The 25,413-nt window shown below is 44.4% G+C and overlaps 1 long non-coding RNA gene across 1 annotated transcript in view; it reads left to right on the forward strand.

Moving 5' to 3' along the window:
• The first annotated feature begins 22,557 nt into the window (after window positions 1-22,557).
• LOC131200366 (uncharacterized) overlaps window positions 22,558-25,413 on the forward strand; it is a 32,563-nt gene continuing 29,707 nt past the window's right edge. Inside the window, exons 1-2 of the long non-coding RNA XR_009155599.1 lie at window positions 22,558-22,668; window positions 23,394-23,478. This is a non-coding gene — a long non-coding RNA (uncharacterized LOC131200366). The remainder of the gene's footprint in view (window positions 22,669-23,393; window positions 23,479-25,413) is intronic.

Consider the following 25,413-nt stretch of genomic DNA (forward strand, 5'->3'; position numbering starts at 1 on the left):
GTAAAAAAAAAAAGTAGGGTTTACTAGAAGGTCCTTATGATCTTTTTTGCTGAAACCAGACAAAAATGAACTTGTGATTTAGGAATTTGGATGGTTTGAAAAGTGAAACTAAGGAAAGAAGGAAATTATGCTGTAACTTTAGAGAGAGGGGATAAAATATAAATTTTATATTTATATGCTTATATTTGATATATATGCTCCTTTATATAACCTTTCTTTCTCTTCCCTATTTCTTTCAACTTTTTTCACTTATTTTCTTTCCTTGGTTTATCTTTTTCTTTCAAAATTTTTATTTTTAATATTGTTATATATTATTTATATATATTGTTTTAAGAGCCTTTTAAAATAATAAAACCAATATTAATTTTGAAAGAAAAGCATATGGAGACAGTAGGACTCTAAAGCTGAACTGCAAAAATAAAGGGCACCAAACAGATACCGAAATATCTACAGGTAGTTCTTGGCTTATAAAAGTTCATCTAGTAACCGTTCAAAGTTACAATGACACTGAAAAAGGCAATTTATGTCTGTTTTTCACACCATGAAAGCATTCCCATGGTCATGGGATCGAAATTCAGATGCTTGGCAGCTGATTAATATTTATGATGGTTGCAGTGTCCCAAGATCATATGTTCATCTTTTGCGACCTTCTGACAAGCAAAGACAATGGGGAAGCCAAATTCACTTAACAACCATGTTACTAACTTAACAACTGCAATGATCCACTTAATACCTATGGCAAGAAAGATTGTAAAATGAGGCAAAATTCACTTAAATGTTTCACATAGCAACAGAATTTTTGGGCTCAATTGTGGTGGTAACTTGAGGGTTACCTGTATTTGTTATGTGGTTATGGCAGCTTTCTTGAAAGTAAAACAACATCCATCTGCTTTTGCAAAGGGATGGGACAAAAGGACTACAAAGGCCAATTTGTAAAGTCTTGTCCAATAGTGAACTGGCAATAAAGAGGTCTTTGTAAGAAGTTTTCTGTTTATACTGTTTATTATATAGGACGCGAAAGAGGCGAGGGAGGCCTGCTGTTTGCTGCGGGCTCCGGCCTCGACTTCGGCCCTGCCCCAGCGGCGATCCCGGCCAGGCTCCAGCGGCGTGAGATCATCGGCGGTCCTGGCCTGGCTTCAGCGGCTTCGCGGCGTGGATTCGGTCTGGTTCCAGCTGGCGTGAATTCCGGCCCGCTTTTTCGCCTGTTGGTAGGCCCGCCAGCTCCATCGGCGCTTGGTTGCGCCCGGCGAGGCCTTGTGGGCTGCGAGGCGCCTGTCCAGCGGCGTCCTGTATTTGGCAGCCCCATCGGTGATGGGCATGGTGAGGCCGCGGTGGGAGACGAGGCCGGAGCCGAGGCTGAGGTCTGTCCCCTCTTCTGGCATGTTATATCGCATTTTACATCGCGTGTCATCTATTGGCCCTTTGTGGCATGGCTTGTTTCCATCTTACCTTCCACCCTCCCCGCCCCCCCTACACCGGACTTTTGGTCACCTAAACTGGGTGGTCATGCACGTTCATCCGCGGGTTTTGGATTGGACTGGACTGGATTGGACTAGATTGGACTGGTCTATGGACTTTGACAGACCGATAGTCATTTCTACTTGATTAAGAGCTATTGTAGAATTGTTTTCCATAGGTTCACTATGGAGACTGCCGGCCTGTCTGTTCCTGCTTTGTCATCGTTATCTGATTCCAGCTCCATCTGTCCTCCTTGCCAACTGGACATCCGCTGGAAGATCCACCGTTTTTACCATCTGGGATTTTACCATCTTACCATCCTTCGCCGATTCGCACTTTTCTATGCGCTACACTGTACATGAACTCTTGCGCCTGTGAGGTGCCCCCGCCTCGCAGGAATGGCCCGCGTCGCTACCAAGGGCCGGCCTCAATGACGGGTCTTGGGACCCACAGAGGTGGCATGCAAAAAGAAATAGCCTTTGGGGGTTTTTAGACAGGGTATTTTTAAGGGGTGGGAGGGTTAGGGCGGGTGATGGGGGTAGCCCGTCGGGAGGGAAACCAGCCCCAGCGCATGCTCGTGGCGACTATCTAATGGGTCCGGAGGTTATGGGGGGGGAGTGTGTTCCTTTGTGTGAGGGTGAGTCCATCTGCACGGTAAGTGGGAGGGGCAGATATGGCGGAAGGGGGGGATCGCATCGGTTTAGGGGGTCACGCGTTCGATGCATGCAGGCGATCGCGTGCCCCGATCCCTCTGACTTCTCCCGTTCCCCGGATGGTCAAGACCCTCAGAGCCTGGGCCTTCGTCTGATGTTATGCAACGCACGGTCCGTGGCCAATAAGGCCCCCCTAATACATGATCTTATTCAGGGGGGTCCCGCGGATATTATAGGCATTACGGAAACCTGGTTGGGCACTGAAGGGGGCGTGCCCCTGGTTGAGATGTGCCCACCGGGTTTCCGTGCATTCCATCAGCCGAGGGCCCAGGGTAGGGGTGGGGGGGGGTGGCGGTCGTTATTAAAGAGAGTCTAGAGCCGAGGGAGACCACTGTACCTCAGATTGCCGGGTGTGAACCCCTCTTTGTGAGGTGGGGTCATAGGTGTCAGATGGGCTTGCTGGTCACATACCTGGCTCCTTGCTGCGTGACAGCCGCCCTGCCCGAGCTCCTGGAGGTGCTTGCCGGGGTGGCAGTGGAGACCCCCAGACTTTTAGTCATGGGGGACTTTAACTTGCCATCTGCCGGCTCGTCATCGACAGTAGCTCGGGAGTTCATGGCTTCCATGACGGCCCTGGACCTGACTCAAGTAGTGGATGGCCCCACTCACATCGGGGGAGGCACATTGGACCTTATTTTTATCTCTGGTCAGTGGTTGAAGGATCTGGATTTGAGAGATGTAGTCACAGAACCTTTGTCATGGTCAGATCACTCTCTCCTTCGCCTGGACTTTCTGACCGCTACTCAACACCGCAGGGAGACGGAACCGTTACGGTGGTTCCGTCCCAGGCGCCTGATGGACCCGGAGAGGTTCCGGACGGAGCTTGGGCCATTTCCTGAGGGTCTGGCCCACGGCACGGCGGAGGAACTAGCCGCAGCCTGGGAACGGGCTGCGGCTGGGGCCTTAGACCGTGTCGTGCCTCTGCGGCCTCTGACCCGGCGCAGATCCCAACCGGCTCCCTGGTTCTCCGAGGAGCTGAGGGGGATGAAACGCCGGAGAAGACGCCTAGAGAGCTCTTGGAGGTCTAGCCGTTTAGAGGCTGATCGGACACTAGTTAGGTCCTATACTAGAACCTACCTAGTGGCACTGAGGGATGCGAGGCGTTGCTACGCCTCCTCCCTCATTGCGTCGGCAGATAACCGCCCGGCCGCCCTGTTTCGGGTGACCCGCTCCCTCCTTCACCAGGGAGAGCGGGAAGACCCGTTGCAGGGACGTGCCGAGGAGTTTAACGGTTATCTATACGATAAAATCGTTCAGCTTCGAGACGGTCTGGACCAAAATTGCGGCGATTCAGACGGGGCATCTGAGGGCGGTCTTGGTGATATTGTCTGGGATGAGTTTGACCCTGTGGCTCCCGAGGACATGGACAGGTTGTTGGGCAGGTTGAATGCCACCACGTGTTTACTGGACCCGTGCCCCTCCTGGTTGGTGCTGGCCACTCGGGAGGTGACACGAGGCTGGCTCCAGGCGATTACGAGTGCTTCTTTCTTGGAGGGAGTCTTTCCGGCCGCCTTGAAAGAGGCGGTGGTGAGGCCCCTCCTCAAGAAGCCTCCTGACCCGGCTGTTTTAGGTAATTATCGTCTGGTCTCCAACCTTCGCTTTGTGGCGAAGGTTGTAGAGAGTATGGTGGCATATCAGTTTTCCCTTCACTTGGATGAAACTGTCTATCTAGACCCGTTCCAGTCCGGTTTCCGGCCCGGTTACAGCACTGAGACGGCTTTGGTCGCATTGGTGGATGATCTCTGGAGGGCCAGGGACAGGGGGTGTTCCTCTGCCCTGGTCCTATTAGACCTCTCAGCGGCTTTCGATACCATCGACCATGGTATCCTGCTGCGCCGGTTGGAGGATTGGGAGTGGAGGCACCGCTTATCGGTGGTTCTCCTCCTATCTCTCCGACCGGTCGCAGACGGTGTTGACAGGAGGGCAGAGGTCGGCCCGAGGCGCCTCATGTGGGGTGCCGAGGGTCGATTCTCTCACCCCTTCTGTTCAACATCTATATGAAGCCTCTGGGTGAGATCATCAGTGGTTTCGGTGTGAGGTACCAGCTGTACGCTGATGACACCCAGCTGTACTTTTCCATACCGGACCACCCCAATGAAGCTATCGAAGTGCTGTCCCGGTGTTTGGAAGCCGTACGGGTCTGGATGGGGAGAAACAGGCTCAAGCTCAATTCCTCCAAGACAGAGTGGCTGTGGATGCCGGCATCCCGGTACAGTCAGCTGAGTCCACGGCTGACTGTTGGGGGCGAGTCATTGGCCCCGATGGAGAGGGTGCGCAACTTGGGTGTCCTCCTGGATGAACGGCTGTCTTTTGAAGATCACTTGACGGCCGTCTCCAGGAGAGCTTTCCACCAGGTTCGCCTGGTGCGCCAGTTGCGCCCCTTTCTAGACCGGGATGCCTTATGCACAGTCACTCACGCACTCGTGACATCTCGTCTGCAATGCTCTCTACATGGGGCTCCCCTTGAGGGGCATCCGGAGGCTCCAGTTAGTCCAGAATGCGGCTGCGCGGGTGATAGAGGGAGCCCCTCGTGGCTCCCGTGTGACACCTATCCTGCGCAGACTGCACTGGCTACCTGTGGCCTTCCGGGTGCGCTTCAAGGTTTTGGTGACAATCTTTAAAGCGCTCCATGGCATAGGGCCGGGTTACTTACGGGACCGCCTGCTGCTACCGAGTACCTCTCACCGACCGTCGCCTCACAGAGAGGGACTCTCAGGGTGCCGCCGGCTAGGCAGTGCTGCCTGGCGACACCCAGGAAGGGCCTTCTGTGGGGGCTCCCACCTCTGGAACGAACTCCTCCAGGACTTCGTCAACTTCCGGACCTCCGAACCTTTCGTCGCGAGCTCAAAACACACCTATTTATTTGCGCGGGGCTGGGTTAGTTTTTAAATTTATAGGTTTTAATGGGGTTTTTAGTATTTATATTGTTTTTTATCAATCTGGCTATTGAATAAGTTTTTTATGTCTGATTTTAAATTGTATTTATATGTTTGTTTTTAATTGCCTGTGAACCGCCCTGAGTCCCTAGGGAGATAGGGCGGTATATAAATCTGAAAAATAAATAAATAAAAATAAATATGTATTCTGGGAGATGAAATCCCAGCACATCAGACAACTATTAAATTGAGGTTGATTTGAATCCATGTTTCATACAGTTTAAGACTCCTATGTGTAATTTCTAAATTAAAGAACCTGGAATTACAAAACACCCGAAATGAAGCCGAGTTAACAATTGTATTTTATATTGTCCAAATGATGGGACAGAGTTTAATTTTTCATGCTCAATTGCTAAAGCATTGATGGACAGGCAATTGGGAGATACCACTTTATAAGGTCTACATCAGAGTTGTCAAACTCAAGGCCCGAGGGTCTGTGCGATGCTTAGGTCTGGCCTGCAGGGCCACCCTGGAAACAGCAAAGGACCAGTTCACAATTCCTCTGCCAGGAAAATGGAGCTCAGGAGGCTATTTTCATCAGCAGAGCTCTCAGGCCACCACAGGCGCCCACACTACTGATGTCGAACTAGCCACGCCCACCCTGGCCCCCCAAGGTCAAACACAACCCTGATGAGCCCATCAATGAGATTGAGTTTGACATCCCTACACTAAGTAGTGATCACTTCTCTGCTTGTTTGGTGGGTTTCTGTTCATTTGTCAGCAGCAAAGAAAGATCTTAAAAGCCATGTGAGACTGAAGAAGTGAATGAACCTTACTAATCACCTCTACTCCCCGCTTCCCCCAGCTTCTTTTCCAAAAAAAATCAAAAACAAGGTGGAATTCTTCTTTCCCTCAGTTAGCCACTGGCAGAATAAGGAAAGAAAAACATTTTGAGTGCTTTTGAATTTTTAGTCTCTAGAGCAGACTGGCACAGGGCCATGGCATGCCAGCAAGTGAGCCATGCAAACAAGCAAAACCCGATCCGTGGGATGCAGGCAGAACATGAAACCATGCCCTCTCCTGTCTGTGGAAAAACCTCTCTCCATGAAAGTAGTCCCTGGTGCCCAAAAGGTTGGGGGGCCGCTGCTCTAGGGCAGGAGTGTCAAACTGGCAGCCCATGGGCTGGATGCATTACACGCAGGCCATGCCCACCCCAGCTCTGTGAAGGGGAAAAATGTCACGATATGTCATGTGATGGCAACATGATGCTGCAAGTTCACACCCGTGCTCTAAGGGGAATATACAAAATGAGGAATTTGCCTATGTATGAATTAGGGCCATAATGGGCATAACTAGCCATAAATCCATTACCAGAACGTATCTTTCAATGTGTTCCTTAACCATCCCAGTGAGAACTGCTGCAAACAAATATGATGCTAGTTGCTGCTAGTTTTCTTTGGGTCTTCCTATTCTTCTACACCACAGTACTTTTTTTTAAAATTAAAAAATCAGGGCAGATCTAATTGAGACTAAATAAAGTGTCCGAAGTTGAACATAGCATTATCTACCTCTTTCTTAGAAAAAGGAGAAAGTTACATTAAGTGTAACACTTGAGAAAAAGTGATGGCAAATTACCATTTTTCTGAAATGTAAGAATCCTCTCTAGGATACATGTAGCATTCAGAATAAAATATTTTAAAAAAAATTTAAAAATTATTTCATTCTATTCTATTATTGTGTTGTGTTATGTTATTATGTGTATGTCCCATAGATAGTATAAGCAATATTCAAAAACGATGGTAATGCAGAATTTGAAAAAGCAAGATGAATAAATTAATAGCAATAGCACTTCGACTTAGATACCACTTCACAGTGCTTTACAGCCCTCTTAAATTATATAAATCTCTTGATAAAGTCTGCCATGGCCTCTGTTCATCTTATCTGGCTGCAAATAGTGTGTACTTTGATTTAGCAATTATTTACATCTGTCAACAAGAAAAATATGGGGACACACCAAACTATTTATTTTATTGAAATCTGTTTATGCCTACTAATGCACTATTGTAGTTCAGTTAATTTATTTATTTTATTGATCAAATTTATATACCGCCCTATCTCCCGAAGGACTCAGGGCGGTGTACAGGCATTTAAAAACATATAAATACAATATAAAAAACAATTAAAAAACTTATTCTAAAAAGCCCATTAATTTAGAATGAAAAATATAGAATAAAACCCAATTTAAAACCAGTAATTTAAAATCTAGCTCAGTCCTGCACAGTTAAATAAATATGTTTTAAGCCCGCGGCGGAAGGTCCGGAGGTCTGAAAGCTGGCGAAGTCCGGGGGGTAGTTCATTCCAGAGGGTGGGAGCCCCCACAGAGAAGGCCCTTCCCCTGGGCGTCGCCAGACGACATTGCCGCGCTGACGGCACCCTGAGGAGACCCTCTCTGTGAGAGCGCACGGGTCGGTGAGAGATATTCGGTAGCAGTAGGCGGTCCCGTAAGTAACCCGGCCCAATGCCATGGAGCGCTTTAAAGGTGGTCACCAGCACCTTGAAGCGCACCCGGAAAGCCACAGGTAGCCAGTGCAGTCTGCGCAGGATGGGTGTTATACGGAGCCACGAGGGCTCCAGCTATCACCAGCAGCCGCATTCTGGACTAACTGCAGCCTCCGGATGCCCTTCAAGGGGAGCCCCATGTAGAGAGCATTGCAGTAATCCAGGCGAGACGTCACGAGTGCGTGAGTGACCGTGCATAGGGCATCCCGGTCCAGAAAGGGGCGCAACTGGTGTACCAGGCGAACCTGGTAGAACGCTCTCCTGGAGACGGCCGTCAAATGATCTTCTAAAGACAGCCGTTCATCCAGGAGGACGCCTAAGTTGCGGACCCTTTCCATCGGGGCCAATGACTCGCCACCGATGGTCAGCCGCGGATTTAGCTGACTGTACTGGGATGCTGGCATCCACAGCCACTCTGTCTTGGAGGGATTGAGCTTGAGCCTATTTCTCCCCATCCAGACCCGTACGGCCTCCAGGCACCGGGACAGCGCTTCGAGAGCTTCGTTGGGGTGTTCCAGTGTAGAAAAGTACAGCTGGGTGTCATCCGCATACAGCTGGTACTTCACACCGAAACCACTGATGATCTCACCCAGCGGCTTCATGTAGATGTTAAACAGAAGGGGCGAGAGGATCGACCCCTGCGGCACCCCACAAGTGAGGCGCCTCGGGGCCGATCTCTGCCACCCCGTCAACACCGTCTGCGACCGGTTGGAGAGATAGGAGGAGAACCACCGATAAACGGTGCCTCCCACTCCCAATCCCTCCAACCGGCGCAGCAGGATACCATGGTCGATGGTATCGAAGGCCGCTGAGAGGTCTAATAGGACCAGGGCAGAGGAGCAACCCCTATCCCTGGCCCTCCAGAGATCATCCACCAACGCGACCAAAGCCGTCTCCGTGCTGTAACCGGGCCGAAAACCGGACTGGAACGGGTCTAGATAGACAGTTTCATCCAGGTGCAAGGGAAATTGATATGCCACCATATTTCTACAACCTTCGCCGCAGCGAAGGTTGGAGACCGACGATAATTACCTAAAACAGCCGGGTCCAGGATGGCTTCTTAAGGAGGGCCTCACCACCGCCTCTTTCAAGGCGGCCGGAAGACACCTCCACCAAAGAAGCGGTCGAATCGCCTGGAGCCAGCCTCGTGTCACCTCTCGAGTGGCCAGCACCAGCCAAGAGGGCACGGGTCCAGTAAACACGTGGTGGCATTCAACCTACCCAACAACCTGTCCATGTCCTCGGGAGCCACAGGGTCAAACTCATCCCAAACAATGTCACCAAGACCACCCTCGAGCATCTCACCCGCGTCACTGCAATCTTGGTCCAGACCATCCCGAAGCTGAACGATTTTATCGTATAGATAACCGTTAAACTCCTCAGCACGTCCCTGCAACGGGTCATCCCGCTCCCCCTGGTGTAGGAGGGAGCGAGTCACCCGAAACAGGGTGGCTGGGCGGTTATCTGCCGATGCAATGAGGGAGGAGGCGTAGCTACGCCTCGCTTCCCTCAATGCCACTAGGTAAGTCCTGGTATAGGACTTCACTAGTGTCCGATCAGCTTCCGAACGGCTAGACCTCCAGGAGCTCTCTAGGCGTCTTCTCCGGCGCTTCATCCCTCTCAGCTCCTCGGAGAACCAAGGAGCCGGTTGGGACCTGCGCCGGGTCAGAGGCTGCAAAGGCACGACACGGTCTAAGGCCCCCGCCGCGGCCCGTTCCCAGGCCGCAACAAGTTCCTCAGCCGAGCCGTGAGCCAGACCCTCAGGAAATGGCCCAAGCTCCGTCCGGAACCCATCCGGGTCCATCAGGCGCCTGGGGCGGAACCAATGTATCGGCTCCGCCTCCCTGCGGTGGTGAATGGCGGTCAGAAAGTCCAGGCGAAGAAGAGAGTGATCTGACCATGACAAAGGTTCAATGACTATTTCCTTCAAGTCCAGATCTCTCAACCACTGACCAGAGAGAAAAATCAAATCCAAAGTGCCACCCCCAATGTGAGTAGGGCCATCAACTACTTGGGTCAGGTCCAAGGCCGTCATGGAAGCCGTGAACTCCCGAGCTGCCGTCGATGACGAGCCGGAAGATGGCAAGTTAAAGTCCCCCATGACTAAAAGTCTGGGGGTCTCAACTGCCACCCCAGCCAGCACCTCCAGGAGCTCGGGCAGGGCAGCTGTCACGCAGCAAGGAGCCAGGTACGTGATCAGCAAACCCATCTGACACCTACGACCCCATCTCACAAAGAGGATTCGCACCCGCAATCTGAGGTACAGTGGTCTCCTCGGCTCTAGACTCTCTAATCACAACCGCCACCCCCACCCCTACCCTGGGCCCTCGGCTGATGGAATGCACGGAAACCCGGTGGGCACATCTCAACAAGGGGCACGCCCCCTTCAGTGCCCAACCAGGTCTCCGTAATGCCCATAAGGTCCGCGGAACCCCCCTGTATAAGGTCACAAACAAGGGGGGCTTTGTTCACCACGGACCGGGCATTGCACAACATCAACCGAAGGCCCAAGCTCTGAGGATCCTGACCATCCGGGGAACGGGAGAAGTCCAAGGGGTCGGAGCGCGTGATCGCTTTCAGACATCGAGCACGCGCTCCCGGAACTTGATATGACCCCTCGCTTCCGCCATACCTGCCTCTCCCACTTACCGTGTCGATAGAACCACCCTCACAAATAGGAACACACTCCTCCCCCATAACCTCCGAACCTGATAGAGAAAAACCGCCGCGAGCATGTGCAGGAACTGGCCCCCTACCCGACGGGTTACCCCCATTACCCGCCCTTACCCTCCCACCCCTTAAAAATTCCCTCTCTAAAAAACCCCACAAGCTCTTCTTTTTCGCATGCCACCTCTGTGGGTCCCAAGACCCGTCATGGAGGCCGGCCCTTGATAACGAGGCGGGCCATTCCTGCGAGGCGGGGGCACCTCGCAGGCGCAAGAGTTCACAAGACGAATAGCGCATAACAACTGAAGATAAACAGATAAAAAATAAAAATCGGCAATAAGAAGGGTCCATCTCCGAGTGGCAGAAATGTCATAATATGATGGTAGTCCAAAATGAGGATGGGCTTCAGATGGAAAACAAAAACAAAAAGGACAGTCTAGATGGCAGTCTGCCCAAGCCTCATCCAAACATCCTGGAACGGGGGTGGGGGTGCATCGGTCGTGGCACATGACCTCCTCTGTCCCCAAGCAAGTCTCACGCCTCTCCCCAATAGCCCAAATAGGGCCAATCCCAGTTAATGTTGAACCAAGAGATATATACGAATATAGTTTTCTTTAAATTAAAGGGAAGAAGGAAAGCCATATTGACAGACTTACTAAATGCCATCTAGTCAATTCTTAGGGACTCGATAGATATAATTTTTCCAAGGATAAAATGTTACTGGTCATTTAGGTCTTCCAATGATGGATTGATCATCACTGAATTAAATTCATCCATTTTGATGCTGGTCATCCTCTTCATTTTCCTTCTCCTTTCTCCAACATTATATGTCGCTCTAGAAAACTATTTTGTTGCACAATGTTTCCAAAGTGGAATAATCTGAGCTGATTATTGTGCCTTGAATTCTAGGTTGATCTGTTCACTGATCCATCAATTATCTTAGCTATCCATAGTGTTCTCGGGAATCTTTTCCAATGCCAAACTTCAAAGGCATCACTATTCTTCATAAACTGCTTCTTCAAAATCCAAATTTAGCTTCCATAAATCATCACAGGAAAAAGCACTCCCTGTATGATTCTGATCCTTGTAAGTATAGACACAAAAGGCGGAAGACATTCACTACTTCAATGTATCAATTGTCAGTTCTGAAATTGATTGTTACTGATGGTATGTTGCCATCAGTCTGGTGCTCTTGATGTTTAATCTTAGTCCCAGTTAATCCCACTATGCCCTTTGATTTTAGAAATCAGTTGCATTTTCAATCATCAAAGTAGTATCATCAAATTAATGCAGGTTATTGATGTTTTCTCCTTCAATTTTAAAATTTCTCATTCTCTTTCAATCCCAGCCATTGATAGAGATAAAACACGTTTATGAAGTATTCAAAAAGGACAATTGAAAACTTAGGGAAGAAATAAAAAGACTAGAATTCATCAGCTCCAATGGTCAATATGCAAATAAGCAGAGATCAACACCAGATAAATAATCAAGCAGAAAGCAATTTCCAGTGAAGGAATGACGAAGAAGGAAACCACACTCCCACCAAAACCTGCTGAGCAAACTTCTATATACAAAAGGCAACAAACCTCACACTCATTCACATTGATGAAATTACCTAGTTAGATAATGAATATCTGGAAGCAAACCACCAAGAATTCCACATTAGTACTCTGAAAGAATTTCAGGTCTCCCTCAATGCATGTTGACTATTTGTTGAGTGCCATCTGATGTGGGTGCAGAGAAACAGAGAGAAGACAATAGCCAAGAACTATCTGATAACCAAAGAAGACTGAAATATTTAGAAGAGATTCAGACTCCTCCCTGATTTATTGGGATATAAGAGGGAATAAAGGGCGATCAGGCTTCTGAAGCTCTATAATTATATCCTGATCTGAAGTTTGTTTCCTGATCTGGTCTGCTCACCCAAATCTGATAGAGGCCTGTCAACTGGCACTAAAGGGTGAACCTTTTTATGTGGTATACTAATTCAATTTGGGGACATAGTATTTGCCTTGTGAATGTGTTTCTAGTATCCCATTTTTTGATCTGTCTTATGCCTTAGCATTTCCTAAATCTAGATAATTGGGTTTTATTCAATAAACTGGGTTAAACCAACACAGCCTGGAAACTAGTGTGCCCATTAGAACAACCAGCAACAATGGTTCTTCCTCAGTTTTTAATTCTCATAATTTCCAATGAGCTTTATAAGAATGATTTCTTATGCATCAGATTGTGCTGTGAAACTGATTCCAAGGATATTTTCAAAGAGAAATAAATTATGAAATCTCTGAAAGAGGAAGACGATAAAGAAAAATCCATTTTGCATCATCATGATTGACAGTCAAGAATGTGAAAGGGAAGCGGATATTGCTACAATTGAACAATAAAACAAAAACCACACCTAAATTTTCTTCTGCTTAACAAGCGCATGAGCATTTACAACTTTACAACTTCTGGAGACAAGTTGTTCCACTGCTTAACTGTTCTTTTCTATTGTCCATGTAGTAATATAAGAGGATTCTGATGCAAGAATCACTTAGGTGAGATAGAAATGGAATGAATATATAAATAAATTTGAAAGGATGCATCTGTTCAAAACAGGAGCATCAGGAGGTTAGCAAGGAAGGAAGAGAATGAGATCACCATTGATTTCTCAATATCTGCAGGAGTGAAATAGTATAGAAACCAAACTTTGTGCCTCCATTCCATGATTGTCCCCTAAAGACGGTTTTGACCTAGGCTTCCTTAGAAAGTATAAAGCACAATCTTAGTCCTGCAAAACCTCTTTTATTTATATGACTATAAATTACTTTCATTTACAGTCCGCAAGGCTTGATAAATAGTCTTTCAGAGGAAGGTTATCAACACCCACCTATCTCACTGCCAGAGAGCTAATTTCCAGATGCAGGGCAAGACCAAACTTGGCACAGAGTCACAAACAGAATTTTCAAATCTTGAATCGGCCAGATGAACTAATTGCTTTCTGCAAAAGCTCATGTCCCGTTCGCTTCTCTTTTATGTCTTAAGGGAGGGGCCAATACTCCCAAGCCTTACTTCCAAGTCAACCCTGCTTTCTTAATTGTTCCTCTCTCCTAGCAGCTCTGCGCATGTACACACACTGGGAACAGGCTCACACTTTTCTTCTGTCTCACTGATGTCAGACTCCGGAGACTCCCGTGGCAGCAAAGAATTACCAGATGGCCTTGGCCCCCTCTCTGCCTCCGACTCAGAGCCATCGTCTGAGACTCCAGGACCGACCCACGTTCCTCCCCAATCTCCTCACTGTCTGAATCTGCTGCTAGCTCTGCTGGCTGCTAACGGGCCACAACAAAGACAAACAGAAAAAGGGATTCATGAGCACACATGTACAGAGATTTTCCTGCTTTTATATAAATTTGCTTTATGGAAATTTACTAGTTTGCAATTGATTATTTTGCAATAATAACATTTACATTGCCTTACACAATGTAAGCCGCCCTGAGTCTTCGGAGAAGGGCGGGATATAAATTCAAATAAAAATAAAAAAATAAAAAAAATTTGTTCCACAAATTCACTTTATATGAAAAAAGACTACTGTATTTTTCAGAGTGTAAGATGCACCTTAGTTTTTGGGGAGGAAAATAAGAAAAAAGCTGATTGACAGGTGGATTGGCCTCCTGGAATACCCCCAATCAGCTATTCCCAGAGGTGAATTTTAGCAACAGATTTCCTTGGTTGTGAGCTCTGTGCTTTTTTTTTTTTTTTTGCTTTTTTTTCTGCCTCTGAAACTCGGTTTCAGGGAAAAAAAATTCTGCCTCTGAAAACCTCTGAAGCTCTGAAACAGAGCCTCTGAAGCTCTGAAGCTCTGTTTGGGAGCTTCTTTTCTGAAGCTCTGTTTGGGGCTTTTTTTCTAAGCTCCATTTCTGATGCTTTTTTCAGCCTCTGAAACCTCCATTTGAGAACCTGGGCAGGGCTACATTTGGAGTATAAGATGCACCCAGATTTTCATCTTTTTTTTGGGAGGGGGATTCCGAAAAATAGGGTATTTTGTGATTTGTGTTAGCGTAGTTGATTCGCACCCAAAGTCTGGAAACGTATCAAGACTTTTTCCTGCTCTAAACTCATTTTCTTTCTTTCTTTCTTTCTTTCTTTCTTTCTTTCTTTCTTTCTTTCTTTCTTTCTTTCTTTCTTTCTTTCTTTCTTTCTTTCCTTCCTTCCTTCCTTCCTTCCTTCCTTCCTTCCTTCCTTCCTTCCTTCCTCTTGTTTTTAATTTACTTTTCATTTACAGTCCGCAAGGCTTGATAAATAGTCTTTCAGAGGAAGGTTATCAACACCCACCTATCTCACTGCCAGAGAGCTAATTTCCAGATGCAGGGCAAGACCAAACTTGGCACAGAGTCACAAACAGAATTTTCAAATCTTGAATCGGCCAGATGAACTAATTGCTTTCTGCAAAAGCTCATGTCCCGTTCGCTTCTCTTTTATGTCTTAAGGGAGGGGCCAATACTCCCAAGCCTTACTTCCAAGTCAACCCTGCTTTCTTAATTGTTCCTCTCTCCTAGCAGCTCTGCGCATGTACACACACTGGGAACAGGCTCACACTTTTCTTCTGTCTCACTGATGTCAGACTCCGGAGACTCCCGTGGCAGCAAAGAATTACCAGATGGCCTTGGCCCCCTCTCTGCCTCCGACTCAGAGCCATCGTCTGAGACTCCAGGACCGACCCACGTTCCTCCCCAATCTCCTCACTGTCTGAATCTGCTGCTAGCTCTGCTGGCTGCTAACGGGCCACAACAAAGACAAACAGAAAAAGGGATTCATGAGCACACATGTACAGAGATTTTCCTGCTTTTATATAAATTTGCTTTATGGAAATTTACTAGTTTGCAATTGATTATTTTGCAATAATAACATTTACATTGCCTTACACAATGTAAGCCGCCCTGAGTCTTCGGAGAAGGGCGGGATATAAATTCAAATAAAAATAAAAAAATAAAAAAAATTTGTTCCACAAATTCACTTTATATGAAAAAAGACTACTGTATTTTTCAGAGTGTAAGATGCACCTTAGTTTTTGGGGAGGAAAATAAGAAAAAAGCTGATTGACAGGTGGATTGGCCTCCTGGAATACCCCCAATCAGCTATTCCCAGAGGTGAATTTTAGCAACAGATTTCCTTGGTTGTGAGCTCTGTGCTTTTTTTTTTTTTTTTGCTTTTTTTTCTGCCTCTGAAACTCGGTTTCAGGGAAAAAAAATTCTGCCTCTGAAAACCTCTGAAGCTCTGAAACAGAGCCTCTGAAGCTCTGAAGCTCTGTTTGGGAGCTTCTTTTCTGAAGCTCTGTTTGGGGCTTTTTTTCTAAGCTCCATTTCTGATGCTTTTTTCAGCCTCTGAAACCTCCATTTGAGAACCTGGGCAGGGCTACATTTGGAGTATAAGATGCACCCAGATTTTCATCTTTTTTTTGGGAGGGGGATTCCGAAAAATAGGGTATTTTGTGATTTGTGTTAGCGTAGTTGATTCGCACCCAAAGTCTGGAAACGTATCAAGACTTTTTCCTGCTCTAAACTCATTTTCTTTCTTTCTTTCTTTCTTTCTTTCTTTCTTTCTTTCTTTCTTTCTTTCTTTCTTTCTTTCTTTCTTTCCTTCCTTCCTTCCTTCCTTCCTTCCTTCCTTCCTTCCTTCCTTCCTTCCTTCCTTCCTCTTGTTTTTAATTTACTTTTCATTTAATAACAATAGTAATTTATTTATTTATACTTTATTTACATCAATGAACATTGTACAATAGTCAGTGCAGCTATGATCTGTTGAGTACCTGTTAACATCCAGATGATAATATCACCTACTTTTGATTATTTTCTTATCGTTGAAAAAAAAAACCTGAAAAAAAAATAAACAGTACAGAAACCCAACATATTTTTTGTGATGATCTAAACTGAAAGAAGTTTGAGAAGAAATAGAAACATAGAATCATAGGGCTGAAAGGGGCATTGAAGTTTTGGTCCAATCCAAATCCAAGACAGTAAATAATTACAATAACTATTCTTCAAGTTTATGTTGGCTTATCATTTTACAAACTTTAAAGCTTAACTCTTAAAAATTTCTAAGGTTCATAAAACTTAGTTTAAGGTTTCTTAAAGTTTCCAGGGTTGAGAAACACTGGCTTACTGTGATGTATTAAAATCTTTTCCACAAGATTAAATTATTTTGTTCTCATATTCTTGATTTGGAATCTTTTGATACAGACTGTACTTCTTACTGGGTTTTTATACCTAATACTCAGTAATTTTCATGCTAATTAATATTAGCAGACTGTCACTGCATCTATACAATATACTAACCAAGATTTATTTTTAGGAGTAAATGAACTGACATTCATGATTCAAATTCCACCTAAATTAGCCTCATTGTCAAATGTCAGCCATTGGGCTCATTTTGCACTCAGTGTTTCATCTGCCTGCTGCTGCTACTCTTCACCAATGAACAAGGCTTTCTAAAACTTGAACGGACAAGCTGGAGACATAAATCCACCAGTGTCCACTAGAAAGAAGTTTCATCGGACTGAAAGAACCAACAATTGAAGAGCCGAGGTGGCACAGTGGTTAGAGTGCAGCACTGCATGCTACTTCAGCTGACTGCTAGCTGCAGTTCAGCAGATGGAATCTCACTGGCTCAAGGTTGACACAGCCTTCCATGGTCAGTAAAATGAGGACCCAGATTGTTGAGGGCAATATGCTGACTCTGTAAACCACTTACAGAGGGCTGTAAAGCACTGTGAAGCGGTATATAAGTCTAAATGCTATTGCTTGCTATTGCCAATTAATATTAGCTTGCACATTCATCCTAGGCTATAGTTGACATGTCACACAATCATGATACATCTCTTTATAAGCAGAATCTAGTACATTATACAATTGGTAAATTTTATTTGGCTTAAGTATACCAGAGACTAAGGGGATGCGGTGGCTTAGTGGCTAAGATGCTGAGCTTGTTGATCGAAAGATCGGCAATTCAGCGGTTCGAATCCCTAGTGCTGGTTAATGGGGTGAGCTCCCATTACTTGTCCCAGCTTCTGCCAACCTAGCAATTCGAAAGCACGTAAAAATGAAAGTAGAAAAAATAGGGACCACCTATTGGTGGGAAGGTAACAGTGTTCCGTGCGCCTTTGGCATTTAGTCATGCCGGCCACATGACCATAGAGCGGTCTTCAGATGGTGCTGGCTCTTCAGCTTTGAAACGGAGATGAGCGCCACCCCTAGAGTCGGGAATGACTCGCACATATGTGCGAGGAGAACCTTTACCTTTATACCAGAAACTGGAATATCCAAAGCAACAGAACAGTTTCTAGAGATCTCAAAACAGATCAAGCCCTCTTGCACATGTGACATATGTACATTCCCAGCATTAATGTTACCCTGTTGTGTTATCATCTTCCTCCTGTGAAGCTGACTTATTTTATTTATTTATTTATTTATTTGTCACAACAGTATATATAAGCATAAGCATGAAATAACTATACGATATATAAGCATATATATATAATCATAAGTAACTATATGAAATTGGATACAATCAAAGGGAACATTAGAACAGGAATGGTAGGCACGTTGGTGCACTTATGCACGCCCCTTACAGACCTCTTAGGAATGGGGTGAGGTCAATAGTAGATAGTTTTTGGTTAAAGCTTTGGGGATTTTGGGAAGAGACCACAGAGTCTGGTAGTGCATTCCAGGCATTAACAACTCTGTTACTGAAGTCATATTTTCTGCAATCAAGATTGGAGCGGTTCACATTAAGCTTAAATCTATTGTGTTCTCGTGTATTGTTGTGATTTAAGCTGAAGTAGTCTTCAACAGGAAACACGTTGTAACAGATGATTCTATGAGTTAAACTCAGGTCATGTCGAAGGCGGCGGAGTTCTAAATTTTCTAAACCCAGGATTTCAAATCTGGTGGCATAAGGTATTTTGTTGTAATCAGAGGAGTGGAGAATTTTTCTTGTAAAATATTTCTGGACATGCTTAATTGTATTAATGTCCGAAATGAGGTATGGGTTCCAGACAGGCGAGCGGTTTTCAAGAATTGGTCTAGCGAATGATTTATATGCTTTGGTTAGTAGTGTAGTGTTTCTGGAGAAGAAGCTATGCAAGATTAAGTTTACAACTCTTAAAGCCTTTTTTGCAATGTAGTTGCAGTAGTCTTTGGAACTTAGATCATTTGATATGAAAACTCCAAGGTCTTTAATGAGGTGGGGGTCATCTACAATGTCCATCAAGCTTGTATTTAGTGTTCAGATTCTTTTTTCCAATGTGTAAGACAGCATTTGCTGGTTGAGATTTGGAGTTGCCAAGTTTTTGACCATTCTGACACAAAGTCAAGGTCTTTTTGAAGTGTAGCTGTATTGTTAGTAGTGTTAAATAGTTTAACATCGTCAGTGAAGAGAACACAATTACTTTTAATATGGTCACAGAGATCATTAATGTATAATATGAAGAGTGTTGGTCCAAGAACGCTGCCTTGGAGAACACCACTATTGACAGGAACAGGATTTGATAGGGCATTGCCTATTTTGACCACTTGTTGTCTGTTTGACAGGAATGCTGTTATCCAATTGTGGAGGGGTCCAGAGATGCTGTAGGATTTTAGTTTTAGGAGAAGTTTGTCATGTATCACAGAGTCAAAAGCTTTATAGAAATCTATGTAAATTGCATCTATTGCTTTGCCCTGATCAAGATTTGTAGTCCATATGTTTTTGCAGTGAAGAAGTTGTAAACTACAGAATAATTTTTTTCTGAAACCAAATTGTTTATTAGAGAGTAGGTTGTTTGTTTCTAGGTGGAGGGTAATGGAATGGTTATTGATTGATTCCATTACTTTGCAGGTGACGCAGCATAAAGAGATTCTGTAATTTTCAACTAGGCTGGGGTCTCCTTTTTTGAAGACAGGAATGACCGTGGCTAATGACCAAAGTTTGGGAAGGGAGCTGGTCATGAAAGCTTTTTCAAAGATTATGCTTAGGGGTTCTGCTATATTAATGGAAAGCTTTTTTAGGAAGTATGCACATAGTTCATCAGGTCCAATAGATAGACATGGTTTCAGTTTGTGAAGGGCCTTTTCAACATTATCTTCTGTGAAATCTATTTGTGTTAGATCATTGTACTCATTGTTGGTACAACTGGGGAATGTTGGGTATAAGCCATTACTGTTAACAAAGACTGAGCCAAATAATGTGTTAAAGAGGTTTGTTTTAACTGTTTCATCATTATATTCTTTGCCATTAGATCCTAGATGCTTTCCTTAAGGCTTGGCTGCAATAAAACTCAAATAGCAAATTTTGCAATTTGTAGTGCTGAGATTCTCTATAGCTTTGGGCTGTGTTTGTATAATCTCTTGCTTCATCCTGTTCTGTTGACGTATAATAAATTTTACAGGAAACCTATGAACAAAATACAGTAAATGTTCCAACTTCCTGATTCATCTCTTCTTTCCAGATTTTTGTTTCCTTATTTTTTTATTTATTTTGTCACACAGTATATATAAGCATAAGCATGAAATAACCATACAATATATAAGCATATATATAAGCATAACTATGTAATAACTATATTAATTGGATATAATGAAAGGAAACAATAGGACAGGAACGGTAGGCACACTTGTGCTCTTATGCACACCCCTGAGGTCAAGTGATCTGTTCTTTTCTAGCCACTCAACAGGATGCACTTGTTCTGCACTGCAATCTACAACTCTAGTTGCTATTATTGGGAGAAACAGCATTGCAAATAGATGCTATACAGTACTTATAGCTTTCAGTGGAATTTATAAAAAGAAAAATGCCATCTTGACAGCATTTCACAAAAAACACTTTTTTTTTAAAACCATCCAGTCAAATGCATACAGCATGTTCTGAAAACATGGGATTTGGGTGAAGTAGTGATTACCAAATGTATTTCTTCCCCTTTCTATGTGGAAAGAGGAGAAAGGAGCATGGCTTTGTCTGGATAATAATTTTTACTCTCTTCCTTGGATCAGATAAAAAGCACCGATTGAAGCTGCCTCAAAGCAACTAAATATTCTAAGCATGTGATAATAAAAACCTATGTTAGAATTAATCTTAAACAGTGATATACTTAATTGCTTTGCTCTTATTCTGTTCATAGCTACCACTTTCTTCTTTTTCAATTAGTCACTTTTCCTAAATTGTGCAAATCCATGACATAACAGAGCCTGTAATCTAGTAAAGTGGTAATGAATGACCAAGGCTTTGTTTAGGCAACAGACTTAACCAGATTAAGAGCTAGTACCTGCATTCTCCAAATTATTAAGAGCTAGTACCTGCATTCTCCAAATTATTAAGCTTGGTTAGTGTAAAACTTCACTATTTAGTATCTTCACATTTCTTTGTGTTTGTTTTTTCCACTGTATTGTGCAAACCAAAAAATAAAATAATTTAATTTAAGTTCAACATCTTGAATGAATGCCGCCTCACTTTTAACTCCTCTGCTTTACAATTTTTCTCCACAGCATGATAGCTGCCTTGAATGCTCCCAACATATCCAGGTGTACCTACCTGCTTCCTGAGTTTCATCTGGCCAAGGAATTCTCAACCCATGTAAAGTGGCAAGAAGACATGTAAAGGAAAGTTAACTAATGGAATAGTTTGGACAACCATTTGACTCGGATGGCGTTAGGCTCCTGCCTTGAGCAGGAGGTTGGACTAGAAGACCTCTGAGGTCCCTTCCAGCCCTGTGATTCTAATTCAGATTTATTTCCCAAAAGCTCAGAAGGCAAATTTTTAACACAGTTTTGTGAAATGACACAAGTAGCAGCTTAGCAGTTGTACTTGTACATGGAGAATGCTCTGGAGAGAATTTCCTACTCTTAAAACATTACTGCCAGATGTCAAGACATGAGAGAAAAATATTGTATATGAAAAAAAACAGTCAGAATGTATTAAGAAGGCTGAATAATAATGAACATTATTTTTCTTTCTTTCTTGTATTGCATAATTGTTGTGAAATATTTACAGGTCCTTCCTGGAACAGTTCTCTCAGATTTCTTTTCAGACATTTGCAAATTATAGTCAAGAGAATTGCAACATGACCTCTTTCTTTCAACCAAGAGTTTTGAGAGGTTGCTTATTTGAACTTCCTCTTTTCTCACTTTAATTTGGTGACCACAAAATCAAGAACCATCAGCACTGTCTGCCAATTTAAATGGGTTTAAAAGAATGTAATTTGTTTTATTTTGACATAACTTGTAGATAAAATCAAGCAATTGTGGTTTATTCAACAAGCATACATAAAGGCCATGCTCTGGCGTGTGCAAAGACCAGCTGGCTGGTGCACATGTTCATGCCAGAAAACCAAAGACTAGCTGGCCAGGACGCGCATGCACACCAGTTAGCTGGTTTTCCGGTTTCCAGTGCTCTGGCGCGCATTCACATGCATTCTGGTTTGGGCACTTGGTGCCAAAAAGTGGCACCATCACTGGTATAGAGGCAGGCAATTCTTATTTTTTTAACTATGGAAGGGGCCAATCAGGTTTAGTACTATAGAACAGCAAAGGAATTCATTCCAGAATTCACCTTCATATTACACTTATTGGAAGAGTGTAGAACAACCCTTTGGAATTAAGCCAGGGGTGAACTCTAAAAATTTTCCCTACCGATTCTGTGGGCATGGCTTAATTGGTGGGCGTGGCTTGGTGGTCAGATGACTGGGTGGGCATGGCCAATAACAATAAATAATAAAAATAATTAACAAAGTATACAAAACAATAAGAGGTACCAAAAACCAACTTTCACACTTTACACACACAACACAACACAACACAACACAACTGACTCACACACAATGTAAAAGCAGCTGCACTTCACCCAAAATGGCCCCTGCAACAAGCAGGAACCTCACACTTTCACACTTTACACACACACAACACAACTGACTCACACACACACAAAATGCCACATACAGCTTTGTGAGATTTTGTGTGTTTGTGTAGTTAGAATGAAACACTACAGAAACACACCAAATCTCAGAAAGCTGCACAAATATTTTATTTTATTATTTTTATTTATTTTTTTAGATCAGGGGGTCTCCAACTTTAGTAGCTTTAGGTTTGTGGACTTCAACTCCACAAAATGAGGTAGGTAAAATGAGGACCCAGATTGTTGGGGGGCAATAAGTTGACTTTGTATATAGTATACAAATGGATGAAGACTATTGCTTAACACAATGTAAGCCGCCCTGAGTCTTCGGAGAAGGGCGGGATATAAATGCAAAAAAAAAAAAAAAAAAAAAAAAAAAAACTCCCAGAGTTCCTCATTCAGCAAAGCAGGAAGTCAAAGCAGGCTGTAATCAGTAGCTGAAGTAAGCATTGCGTTGCCAGCCCGAAAGAAGCAGTATGCAGTAATTATAGGTAAGTGAGGAGGGGGCATTGGGTGGGCATGGGTGGGGGCTCTTGTAAGTGGGGGCTGTTAAAAAGTGGTTTTAAAAGCCTGCTAGGATCAGGAAACTCTTCTGGGATCACCAGAGAGAAAAAAGTTTTAAAGTCAGTTCCTCTGATGATCTCAGCTGAAGTTCCCTCATAGCAGCCCAGAACCTCTTAAAATAATTGTTTTAACATGTAGAAAACATGTTTTTTAAGGTTCTGGTGATGAGGAACTGGTGATGAGCCTTTTAAAGCCCCCCCTCCTTTTCCCTTTTTTCCCCTTCGGCTGAAGAGGTTTTTTTAAAAAAAACTTTTAAAGTGTTCTGATGATCTCTGCTCAACCCCGCGATCATCAGAAGTTTTTTTTTTTTTTAAAGGCATGTTTTCGGCTGAAGAAAAACTTTTAAAAGTAAAAAAAAAAAAAACCTCTGCTGATGGTGCGGCTCAGCAGGGGCAGGGGGCGGGGGCAGGGATTTTTGCTACCGGTCCTCCGAACCAGCAGCTGCCATTGCTACCTAATCGGGCAAGCCGGTGTGATCCGGGAGCATTTCAGCCCTGAATTAAGCCTACAGCTTTGATAATAATCAGAAGGGATTTTAATGCTTGGGTAGATTGGCATGATTCCATGCATTTTAGTCAATTCATTTTTATTCATTCTTTTTTTTTATTCCAAAATTTCATTCATTCATTTTTATTCATCCATTCATTCATAGGACTGTTGCTGAAGTCCTAGGCTGCATTAACAGAAGAACAGTATCAAGGTCAATTGAAGTGTTAGTACTGCTTTATATTCTAGAGGTAAGAATGCACTTGGAATATTGGTCACCGGGATATAAAAATGGTGGTTGGGACTCTAGAAAAGTATGCAGAGAAGAGCATCAAAAGTGATTAGGGGACTGGAGGCTGAAGCAAACAATGAATGGTTGCAGGAATTGAGTATATCTTGTCTGATGAAGAGAAGGATTAGGGATGCCAGGATTTTAGGGGAAGAGAAAAGTGAGTTGATTAATTCTCTAAAACAGTGGTCCCCAACTTTTGTACTTTGGCAGCCCAGCTGGAAGGGAGAATGAGGAACTGGGCCATGTGAGGGATGGGTCAGCACACAAGCACAGCTGCATAGCTCAACTCATGTGGGTGGTCGGCCGGCGTGCACGTGCATGCATATGCAGTTGGACTGCAACATGTGTATGCATGCCTGCCCGCCACTCGGATGAGTCAAGCTGTGAATGTACATGCATGCACCAGCTCACATCCTGGTTGTGAACAGGCCACATCCTGGTAGTGGGTCATGGCCTGAGGGTTGGGGAACCCTTCTCTAAAGCACCTGAGGGAAGGACAGAAAATAACAGATGGAAGCTTATCAAAGAGAAAACCAACCTACAATTAAGAAGATTTTTTTTTGTCAGTGACAACAATTAATCAATAGAACACTTTATCTCCAGAAATTGTGGGTGCTTCATCACTGGAGGTTTTCAAGAAGAAACTGGACAGCTGTTTGTCCAGAATGGTTTAGGGCTGTGATGGTGAACCTATAGCATGCGTGCCCGAAGTGGAATGCAAAGCCATGTCGCTTGGCACACACAGTGTCACCTGCTTCTCTTCTGGATTTCTGGCGCGCATGTATGCACGATGATCAGCTGGCCTCCGTGAATGCAGCAGTGCCAGAAACTGGAAGAACTGGTTTTTCATTTTCCTGCATGAGTATGCACACTGGCCAGCTGATCATTGCACACGCATGCTCGCCAAAAACCCAGAAGACTAGCTGGCTGGAAGTTCATTTTCTGGCACACACATGTGCCCTGGACAGCTCCTCTTCCGGGTTGTAGCCCAACACTTGGTGTCGAATAGGTTCACCATCACTGGTATAGTGTCTCTTGCTTGAGCAAGAGTTTGGACTAGAAGACCTCCAAGGCCCCTTTGTAACTTTATTACTCTGTATTCTGCATTCTGTATTTGTTTGGTTTAATATAGTATTCCATTCACAGATGCAACTATCATTGGATTGTAATTGAGTATGAAAACATGGGCCTGCAACCCATGTCCCCACAGGGTGGACCTGGTTAGTGACCTAAAAGTCCTTTCTCGCCTTTTAATCAATGTTTAACATTGAATTTTAATCACCCTTGTCTCTGTTTAATGTACTATTTTATGTTATATATTATGTAATACGCTATATAAGCTGCTCAAAAAAATAAAGGGAACACTTAAACAACACAATGTACAGTATTTGAATGTGCTGACAACACAATCACACAAAAATTATCAATGGAAATCAAATTGAGCAACCCATGGAGGTCTGGATTTGGAGTTACACTCAAAATTAAAGTGGAAAACAACACTACAGGCTGATCCAACTTTGATCTAATATCCTTAAAACAAGTCAAAATGAAGCTCAATAGTGCGTGTGGCCTCCACATGCCTGTATGACCTCCCTACAATGCCTGGGCATGCTCCTGATGAGGTGGCAGATGGTCTCCTGAGGGATCTCCTCCCACACCTGGACTAAAGCATCCCCCAACTCATGGACAGTCTGTGGTGCAACGTGGCATTGGTGGATGGAGTGAGACATGATGTCCCAGATGTGCTCAGTTGGATTCAGGTCTGGGGAATGGGCGGGCCAGTCCAAAGCATCAATGCCTTCATCTTGCAGGAACTGCTGACACACTCCAGCCACATGAGGTCTCGCATTGTCTTGCATTAGAAGGAACCCAGGGCCAACCGCACCAGCATATG

Source organism: Ahaetulla prasina, chromosome 6 (genome assembly GCF_028640845.1).
Source record: "Ahaetulla prasina isolate Xishuangbanna chromosome 6, ASM2864084v1, whole genome shotgun sequence".
Taxonomy (NCBI): Eukaryota; Metazoa; Chordata; class Lepidosauria; order Squamata; family Colubridae; genus Ahaetulla; species Ahaetulla prasina.